Source organism: Amblyomma mixtum, chromosome 6 (assembly GCF_055824585.1).
Source record: "Amblyomma mixtum isolate Tamu chromosome 6, ASM5582458v1, whole genome shotgun sequence".
Taxonomy (NCBI): Eukaryota; Metazoa; Arthropoda; class Arachnida; order Ixodida; family Ixodidae; genus Amblyomma; species Amblyomma mixtum.
This window is the reverse complement of record NC_143017.1, coordinates 151,525,961-151,535,562: the sequence shown is the minus strand read 5'-3', so window position 1 is coordinate 151,535,562 and position 9,602 is coordinate 151,525,961.

Below are 9,602 nucleotides of genomic sequence, written 5' to 3'. Positions count from 1 at the left end.
CGAGTTGAGAAAGTCAAGAGGTAATTCTCATACTCTCTCTGCTTTGTTTAAAGAGAGGTGCTTTAGGGCACCCTTGTGTTACAAGGCCACTGAGAGAAACTTTTCTGCACCTAAGATTATATATCTTACCGAGCACATTTTTTCTAACTTAACACAATAGCATTAAGCGTAAATAGGGGTTGAATTTTTTTAGGAGTTATTGTCAAAAGTACAGTGAAAAGTGGCCACTGAAATGCTAAACTAAGAGACCCTTTTGCTTCTGTATAGCTGTGCATGTATATGTAATGGGATGAATACTAAAAATGTAATGTGATCGAACTGAACAATAGTAAAAAAATATACACTGACCTCACCTGTCTTGGCAGTGAGTTGCAATGTCAAACCTAGGAGACCATATACTGAGTCTTAATGGGGGGGGAGCGACTTTCAGCAAAATTTTTTGTTTTGTACTCTCAAAAAATTTCACTCCCTTCATAAATTTGTTTATATATTTCCTTCTGAATCTTGAGAAAAATCTGCAGCGTTATGAAAATGTGACAGAAGTTCAGTTAACATTCACTGCATTCCTGCTGACGTCCGACAGGTCAAAACATTTTTCACGCAAATTTTTCAAGAGAATTTTTTCCCAGTACTTCCCGGTCGATTTCAGCAATGAAACTTCAGGACAGCATAAAAAATGAAGTATACCAGCGGATACCACAATTTAAAAAAAAAAATCAATTTTAGAGCGAAAGCTCTACTCAAGTACAAAGCTGAAGGTCAAGTGGCTATGAAATTTGACCTTCAAACAAGAAGGAGCGGAGGTTTGGCTCTGATGTCATGCCACGTGAGTTGCCTCGCCACAGCTGCGCGCATTGAGCCGACGATGATCGCTTGCCTCGCAACTGCCGAATTACGTGACTCGCTGCGCCTCGCCACAGCTGCATATGCGGAGCAGACTGCACTCTCGCAACTGCCGGAAATCGCTCCTCGCGCCGTTCGCTATATGAAAGCGTGTGGCGTGCGCTTACCTTCACACAAAGCCATGGATGACCAACGTGCCAGAACTAAGGAACTAGTGCTCAGATGATGTATCATCGCCATCAAGTGGAATCTGATGATCTCTGCGATATGGAAAGGCGTCGGATTGGCTTTCGCTAGTCCTACTAGGTCTAGCCGGGTTGAACCACAGCTAATTTTGGGGGGCCATTTTTGGGAATATCAAAGGCCCGTCCCCCCTTGAAGGGACCTTGAAATGATTTTGATGGGCATATTCTAGTGTAACAGATTTGTAGAGGTGGTCTTTGTCGGTATTCGAGTTGAAATTGGAAGCTCTGCGTGAATGCTATAATTTAGAAATAATTTTTGGAAAATGCTCCGGCTCGCCACTGCCCCGACGTCATCGGAGTGGGGGATGCGGCGGTGGTGTCACCCCAATTTGTTGCGAGCTATTGCGAGCAGTGTTTTATTGCGAAAGCAATACTAGTTGCACTTTCAGCCCGTCGCATAGCGAGGCCGGTAGCTACCATATTAGCATATTGGATTGGATTGGATTGAATTGGATTGTATAACCGATGCATCACCACAAGTCTAACCACAAGCACCACCACCAGCTACACTACCAGCTGAACCATGGCGTAGCTACGGATATTGTTTTCGCAATTACCGGGCTTAACCAAGCTAAGCCACAGCCATTTTTTTTCAATTATTTCTAAATTATAGGGTCTACGCTGAGCTTTCAAATCTGACTCAAATACCCGCAACGACCATATCTATAGATCTGTTGCATTAGAATATGTCCATCAAAATTATTTCAGGGTCTTTTAAGCGGCATTCATACGGGCGATGGAATCTCCCTGTACTTCATCTCACAAGTTGTTTGCGGAGCTGTGAAAGGTAGAGCTCTCTCGTCCAATGAGGAATACAGCAAATAGTCCCTCATGTATTTAAGCAGTGCTGCGGCTACTTTTCAAGCAATTTTTACAGTAATTCAAAAGGTATTTCAAGATGGTGTTTTGATGTGCATCGATCGAGCGTTTCATTCACTGGTTAAATTAGCAGCGAAAGTCTGCACGAACAAAGCATTGGAGGCCTGCTGAGAAGTGGTGCACCGCCATTCGAATAGCTGACGCCCATTTGCCGCCTTCACTGCTGCCAAAGTGAGAGGCTTCCACAGTCGGCCATCACTCGATGTGTCTACGATCGTTAACATGCTGATCGTTAAGCTGATCAAGTCGCGCAGCAGCTGAAGCTTTTGCTCTTTTAGCTGCCCGCCTTTTCTTTCTCACTTGTTTTGTACATCAGTCTACAGACTGATGCAGAGCCATCTGTATGCATTGGTAGTTTTTGGCAATGAAAGCTGCCTCAGGATATTCAGGCCGCTGCTGTTCCGGTCAAAGTGAGCTACAGCATCATGCAAAGCAAACAGTATTACAGGCAAGCTTACCTATCATTGAGCCTGGTTATATTGAATTATTGCTTATATCGAACAGTCATAGCATCCCCTTGAAAATCCTGTGCACCGCGCCCCATGGTGTGTGTTAAGGTATGTTAGAAAAGTAATGAGACTGGCAACACTGTGCGGGAACCGACAGCGCTGCTGTCCAGCAGTTAGGCTGGATCGCGCCCTTGACTCAGCACCAGTTTGAACTTGCTGCAGTTGCTATACGATTGTTGAGAGCGTCTAAAGAGAAGCTGTGTCTGTCATGTGCGCTATGAATATGGACCGGCAAAAGTATGAGCAACGCTGCGGCATTAAATTTTGTGTGAAACTTGGCGAAACCGCTACTGTGACCCATGAAAAGTTGAAAAAGGCTTATGGAGAACATTCACTATCCAGGGCACAAGTGTTCAGATGGCACAAGTGCTTTTTAGCAGGCCGAGAAGAAGTGGATGACGAAGCTCGTGCGGGACGACCATCAACCTCAAGAACGGATGACAATGTGAAAAGAGTGAAGTCTCCTGTAAAGACAGATCGTCGGCTCACGGTGAGAATGATGAGTCAGGAGTTGAATTTGAACGTTTTTACCGTCTATCAAATCTTAACACAGGATTTGGGTATGCGGAAAGTGTGCAAGAAGATGGTTCCAAAGAACCTCACCACTGAGCAGAACAACAACAGAAAAGATGTGTGTCTTGATCTTCTGGAGTGCCTAGAGAGGGAGCCAGAATTCTTCAATCGCGTTATAACAGGTGACGAATCGTGGATTTTTGAATTTGATCCCAAGACAAAACACCAAAGTCAGGAGTGGCACACCACTGACTCTCCCCGTCCAAGGAAAGAGAGAATGAGCAAATCGAAAATTAAATCAATGCTCATTTGTTTTTTTTGACAGTCGGGGGATCGTCCACAAGAAATTTGTGCCTCCAGGACAAACTCTCAATCAAACTTTTTATCATGAAGTTCTTGAAAGACTCAAGAAACGGGTTGTACGTGTGCGACCAGGCGTTGCACGGACATGGATGCTTCACCACGACAATGCACCCTGTCACATGGCAATGTCCATTAATGATTTTTTGGCAAGAAACAGTATCCCTGTGGTTCCTGAGCCCCCCTATTCACCAGATCTCAGTCCCTGTGACTTTTTTATTTCCACGGCTCAAAACCCACTTGAAAGGGCGTCACTTTGGTAGTCTGGATAATATCCAGAAGAGCGTAACATACGAGCTGAAACGTATTCCAGCAGAAGCCTTCCAGAACTGCTACGAAGATTGGAAACGTCTCCATCGCAGTGTAAATGCAGAAGGGTGCTATTTTGAAGGGGATAACCTTGATGTGTAAAAAGAATAAAATTCATGGTTACAAAAAAATTAGTCTCATTACTTTTCTAACACACCTCAGTGCCGTTTCTTCCAACGGCGCTCTTCAAACCCTTTTCACTCGTGGAGACAGATTGACTGCGCAGCCTAGGGGAGCTGCTGGCAGTGCTGGCGCTGTGAAACGGTGCAACGAGATGAATGTATTTGAGGGTGACCTGCAGTCTCTTGTACTCATTTTCCACACCACATCTCTGTCATACGGCGAAGCCAACGTAACCAAGACCGTGCGGCAGCCCTTGCCTGGAACGCTTCGCTGATGAAATCCTTGTTGAAACCAACCGTACCTTACGTTTCATTTGGTTTTGTGGGGTTTTATTTTAAGTCACAAAGCAACAAAGGTTATGAGGGGCGCCGTTGTGAAGGGCTCCGGAAATTTCGACCGCATAGGGTTCTTTAATGTGCGCTGATCTTCGTGTGATCGGCCAAGTGCCATAACCACTGAGCCACCGCGGCGGCCAACACAACCAGTCATCATCATCAGCCTGACTACGCCCACTGCAGGGCAAAGGCGTCTCCCATGTCTCTCCAATTAACCCTGTCCTTTGTCAGTTGCCGCCACTGTATCCCCGCAAACTTAATCTCATCCGCCCACCTAACTTTCTGCCGTCCCCTGCAACGCTTGCCTTCTCTTGGAATCCACTCCGTTACCCTTAAGGACCAGCAGTTATCTTGCCTTCGCATTACATGTCCTGCCCAAGTCCACTTCTTCCTGTTGATTTCAACTAGGATATCATTAATGCGCGTCTGTTCTCTCACCCACTCCGCCCGCTTCCGATCTCTTAACGTTACACCTATCATTTTCCTTTCCATAGCTCGCTGCGTTGTCCTTAACTTAAGCTGAACCCTCTTTGTTAGCCTCCACGTTTCTGCCCCATAGGTGAGTACCGGTAAGATACACCTGTTGTATACTTTTCTCTTGAGGGATATTGGTAAACTGCCATTCATGATCTGAGATAACCTGCCATATGCGCTCCACCCCATTCTTATTTTTCTAGTTATTTCCCTCTCATGATCTGGATCAGCTGTCACTACCTGCCCTAAATAGACATATTCTCTTACTGCTTCCAGCACCTAGCTACCAATTGCGAACTGCAGTTCCCTTGCTAGGCTGTTGAATATTACTTTGGTTTTCTGCATTAATTTTTAGCCCCACCGTTCTGCTCTGCCTGTCTAATTTATTGATCATGCTTTGCAGTTCATGTCCTCAGTGACTTAGCAAGGCAATGTCATCAGCGAATCGCAAATTACTTAGATATTCTCCATTAACTCTTATCCCCAACTGTTCCCATTTCAGGCCCCAGAATACCTCCTGCAAACAAGCAGTGAATAGCATAGGCGAGATCGTGTCTCCTTGCCTGACACTTTTCCTTATTGGAATTTTATCACTGACTTTAGGGAGAACTATGGTAGCTGTGCAATCGTTATAAATATCTTCCAACATTTTCACATAGCACTCTTCTACACCTTGATTCCGCAATGCCTGCATGACTGCTGAGGTTTCTACTGAGTCGAATGCTTTCTCGTAATCAATGAACGCTATATATAGGGGCTGGTTATATTCTGCGCATTTCTCTATCACCTGATTGATTGCGTGAATATGGTCCATTGTTGAGTATCCTTTACGAAAGCCTGCCTGGTCCTTTGATTGATTGAAGTCTAAGGTTGTCCTGACCCTATTAGTGATTACTTTAGTAAATACCTTGTAGGCAACAGACAGTAAGCTGATCGGTCTGTAATTCTTCAAGTCCTGGGCGTCTCCTTTCTTATGAATTAAGATAATGTTAGCGTTTTTCCAAGCTCTAGGTACGCTCGAGGTCACAAAGCATTGTGTATACAGGGTGGCTAGTTTTTCTTGCACAATCTCTCCTCCGTCCTTCAACAAATCTGCTGTTACTTGATCCTCACCAGCTGCTTTCCCCCTCTGCATTGCTCCCAAGGCTTTCTTTACTTCCTCCTTCGTTACTGGCGGGATGTCCCATTGCTGTGTTTTGCTGCCTCTCTCAGTAACATTCTGATTGCAATCGCTACTGTATAGATTTGTGTAAAACTCTTCGGCTACTTTAACTATCTTATCAATATTGCTAATGACATTGCCCTCTTTGTCTCTTACTGCATGCATCTGGTTTTTACCTATGCCTAGTTTTTTCTTCGCTGCTTTTAGGCTACCTCCGCTCTTTAGAGCATGCTCGATTTTCTCCAAGTTAAACTTTCTGATGTCGGCTACCTTGCGCTCATTAACTTCGACAGCTCTACTAGCCCTACTCTATCGATGGAGTTAGACGTCCTCATGCTTTGCCGTTTCTTAATCAGATCCTTAGTCTCCTGAGATAGCTTCCCGGTATCCTGTCGAACCATCCTACGTCGCCTACTTCTACGGCACACTCTGTTATGATATCTGTGAGACAATTGTTCATTGTTTCAACATTACGGTCGTCATCTTCAATAGCAACCAGTACCTTCCTTTTAATAAGCACTGTACTCTTAGTTTACCAGAAACAGGATCAAACATCATATAATAGGCAGTAGCTAGTTCCAAACCATCTTCCGCTGCAGACTCGATGCGAGGAAGGTTAGACATAGAAATGCCTAGCGAATGATGTGCTGCCAGCACATGGGCATGCAGCATGTCACTGCAAGAACACGTCATACGTGGTTGTAGTGTATTCTTGCTTCTAGGCCTTATATTTTTTTCTTTTGATTGCCACTTTTATACATCAAAGTATCGATATATTAAACTATTTTGCGATCCCCTTCGAATTCGATATATTTGGTTTCGACTGTATACCTCCTTGGGGACCCTTCTGAACGAACCAGCGCAAAAAACACAACGGACAAGAAAAAGGCGGAACACGACGGACAGGAGCGCTGAACGTACAACTTTATTTGGGAAGTACAGATGCAACGTATATATACAGCCATGTCAGGGGGTCGTACCACACAAGGAAAGCAAGAACAAGTGGAATCTACAAGGTCATGATGAGACAAGCAGCACAAGCAAACCAAAGATCTGAACTAATATAACACGTGAAGGTGAGAAGTTTCAATGGAGGCAAGAAAAACAACAGGGAAAAAAACACCAGACCTCATGAAGATGAAAATTGATACTGATAACAAAAACCGATAAAACCAAAAAGGTAAAGAAACCAATAAAAGCGATAAAGTTAACAGGGCAATGGAAATGAAAAAGATAAGATGCCAACTAGTAACACGGCAAAAATACTAACAGCTAAAATTGAGAAAACATCGCGAAAAAACTAACAGCTAAAAAGTAAAACTCACAGAAACATAAGGTTAAGTTTTGTGTCTCGAATTTTGTGCCAGATAGGCGAGTTCTTTCTCAGATAGCGACACTGAAGGCTTGCTAATGCACTTTTCTTTTAACGCAGCTATTGTGATTGGCTCAACTATTTCACGGGGCCTCGTGCTTCTGATTGTGGCTATTACCTGAGTTTTTTCAAAGTGCGGCAAACAACCAGCTTCTACATCTTTGCAATCCCTACAATGGATACCGAAGTGACGGCACTTTTGGACATTTGCGTTGTAATTATGTTCTTTTAGTCTTTCATTTAAACAACGCCCTGTCTGTCCAATATACTGCTTCCCACAGGACAAAGGGATGGAATAGACAACTGAATCGGTACATTGCACAAAATCCTTCTGGTGTCTGATATTGCATATACTCTCTTTTTTACGAGTATCATTGACCTTTCTGCAAAGCTGGGAAAATCGCTTTGGGGCACTAAAGACGACTTCAACTCCAAAACGTTTCCCAGTTTTCTTCATGTTGTGCGAAATGCAATGCAAGTGGGGCATAACAGCGACTTTCTTTCTATTGGCGTTGTCAGTCGTGGCAGTCGAATCGGGTCGTTTTGATTTTTTAAGCATTGCTTCAGCGACTGAGGCTAAAAGCTTAGTGGGGTAGCCAGCATTTTCTAATCTAATTGTATGCGCTAAAAAACTGGTCTCAATTTGGTGCTCACACGATTTTACCAGTACATTTCTAAAGATTCCTAGAACTACATTCCTTTTAACCAACTTAGAGTGGGCTGAGTCAAAAGGAAGTACCGGCTTCTTGCCCCTTGGCTCATAAGACCAGCATATGTCTATAGGCAATAAAACCAGCATATGTATACAGGCAAGAACGTGAACAGTCGGTTGGAAAGTACAAAAGCGACAAAGATTTTTCGTTTTGTAGACGACTTTCTCGTTTTTCTCGATTGTAATCGGGAAACCTTCCAAGTTGAGGCCTCGAAAACATTGGCCATTCTCTTAGAATGCTTATCTCCTTTAACCCTTACACATGAACTTCCGAATAATGGGTCCTTGAGATTTTTAGAATTGGGCCTTCATTTCAAGTGTGATCACATATGCTGGTCTTATGAGCCAAGGGGCAAGAAGCCGGTACTTCCTTTTTGGCTCAGCCCACTCTAAGTTGGTTAAAAGGAATGTAGTTCAAGGAATCTTTAGAAATTCACTGGTAAAATCGTGTGAACACCAAACTGAGACCAGTTTTTTAGCGCAAACAATTAGATTAGAAAATGCTGGCTACCCCACTAAGCTTTTAGCCTCAGTCGCTGAAGCAATGCTTAAAAAATCAAAACGACCCGATTCGACTGCCACGACTGACAACGCCAATAGAAAGAAAGTCGCTGTTATGCCCCACTTGCATTGCATTTCGCACAACATGAAGAAAACTGGGAAACGTGTTGGAGTTGAAGTCGTCTTTAGTGCCCCAAAGCGACTTTCCCAGCTTTGCAGAAAGGTCAATGATACTCGTAAAAAAGAGAGTATATGCAATATCAGACACTAGAAGAATTTTGTGCAATGTACCGATTCAGTTGTCTATTCCATCCCTTTGTCCTGTGGGAAGCAGTATATTGGACAGACAGGGCGTTGTTTAAATGAAAGACTAAAAGAACATGATTACAACGCAAATGTCCAAAAGTGCCGTCACTTCGGTATCCATTGTAGGGATTGCAAAGATGTAGAAGCTGGTTGTTTGCCGCACTTTGAAAAAACTCAGGTAATAGCCACAATCAGAAGCACGAGGCCCCGTGAAATAGTTGAGCCAATCACAATAGCTGCGTTAAAAGAAAAGTGCATTAGCAAGCCTTCAGTGTCGCCATCTGAGAAAGAACTCGCCTATCTGGCACAAAATTCGAGACACAAAACTTAACCTTATGTTTCTGTGAGTTTTACTTTTTAGCTGTTAGTTTTTCGCGATGTTTTCTCAATTTTAGCTGTTAGTATTTTTGCCGTGTTACTAGTTGGCATCTTATCTTTTTCATTTCCATTGCCCTGTTAACTTTATTGCTTTTATCGCTTTTATTGGTTTCTTTACCTTTTTGGTTTTATCGGTTTTTGTTATCAGTATCAATTTTCATCTTCATGAGGTCTGGTGTTTTTTTCCCTGTTGTTTTTCTTGCCTCCATTGAAACTTCTCACCTTCACGTGTTATATTAGTTAAGATCTTTGGTTTGCTTGTGCTGCTTGTCTCATCATGACCTTGTAGATTCCACTTGTTCTTGCTTTCCTTGTGTGGTACGACCCCCTGACATGGCTGTATATATACGTTGCATCTGTACTTCCCAAATAAAGTTGTACGTTCAGCGCTCCTGTCCGTCGTGTTCCGCCTTTTTCTTGTCCGTTGTTTTTTGCGCTGGTTCATTCAGAAGCATGTCCTACCAACTAGCCCGACAACAAGTGTTGCTTGGGGACCCGCTGCCATATGGGCACATTCAAGGATCCATTTGCATTTTGCATTGTCATGTAGACACTTTGACAGCAGATTAATTGTATTTCAT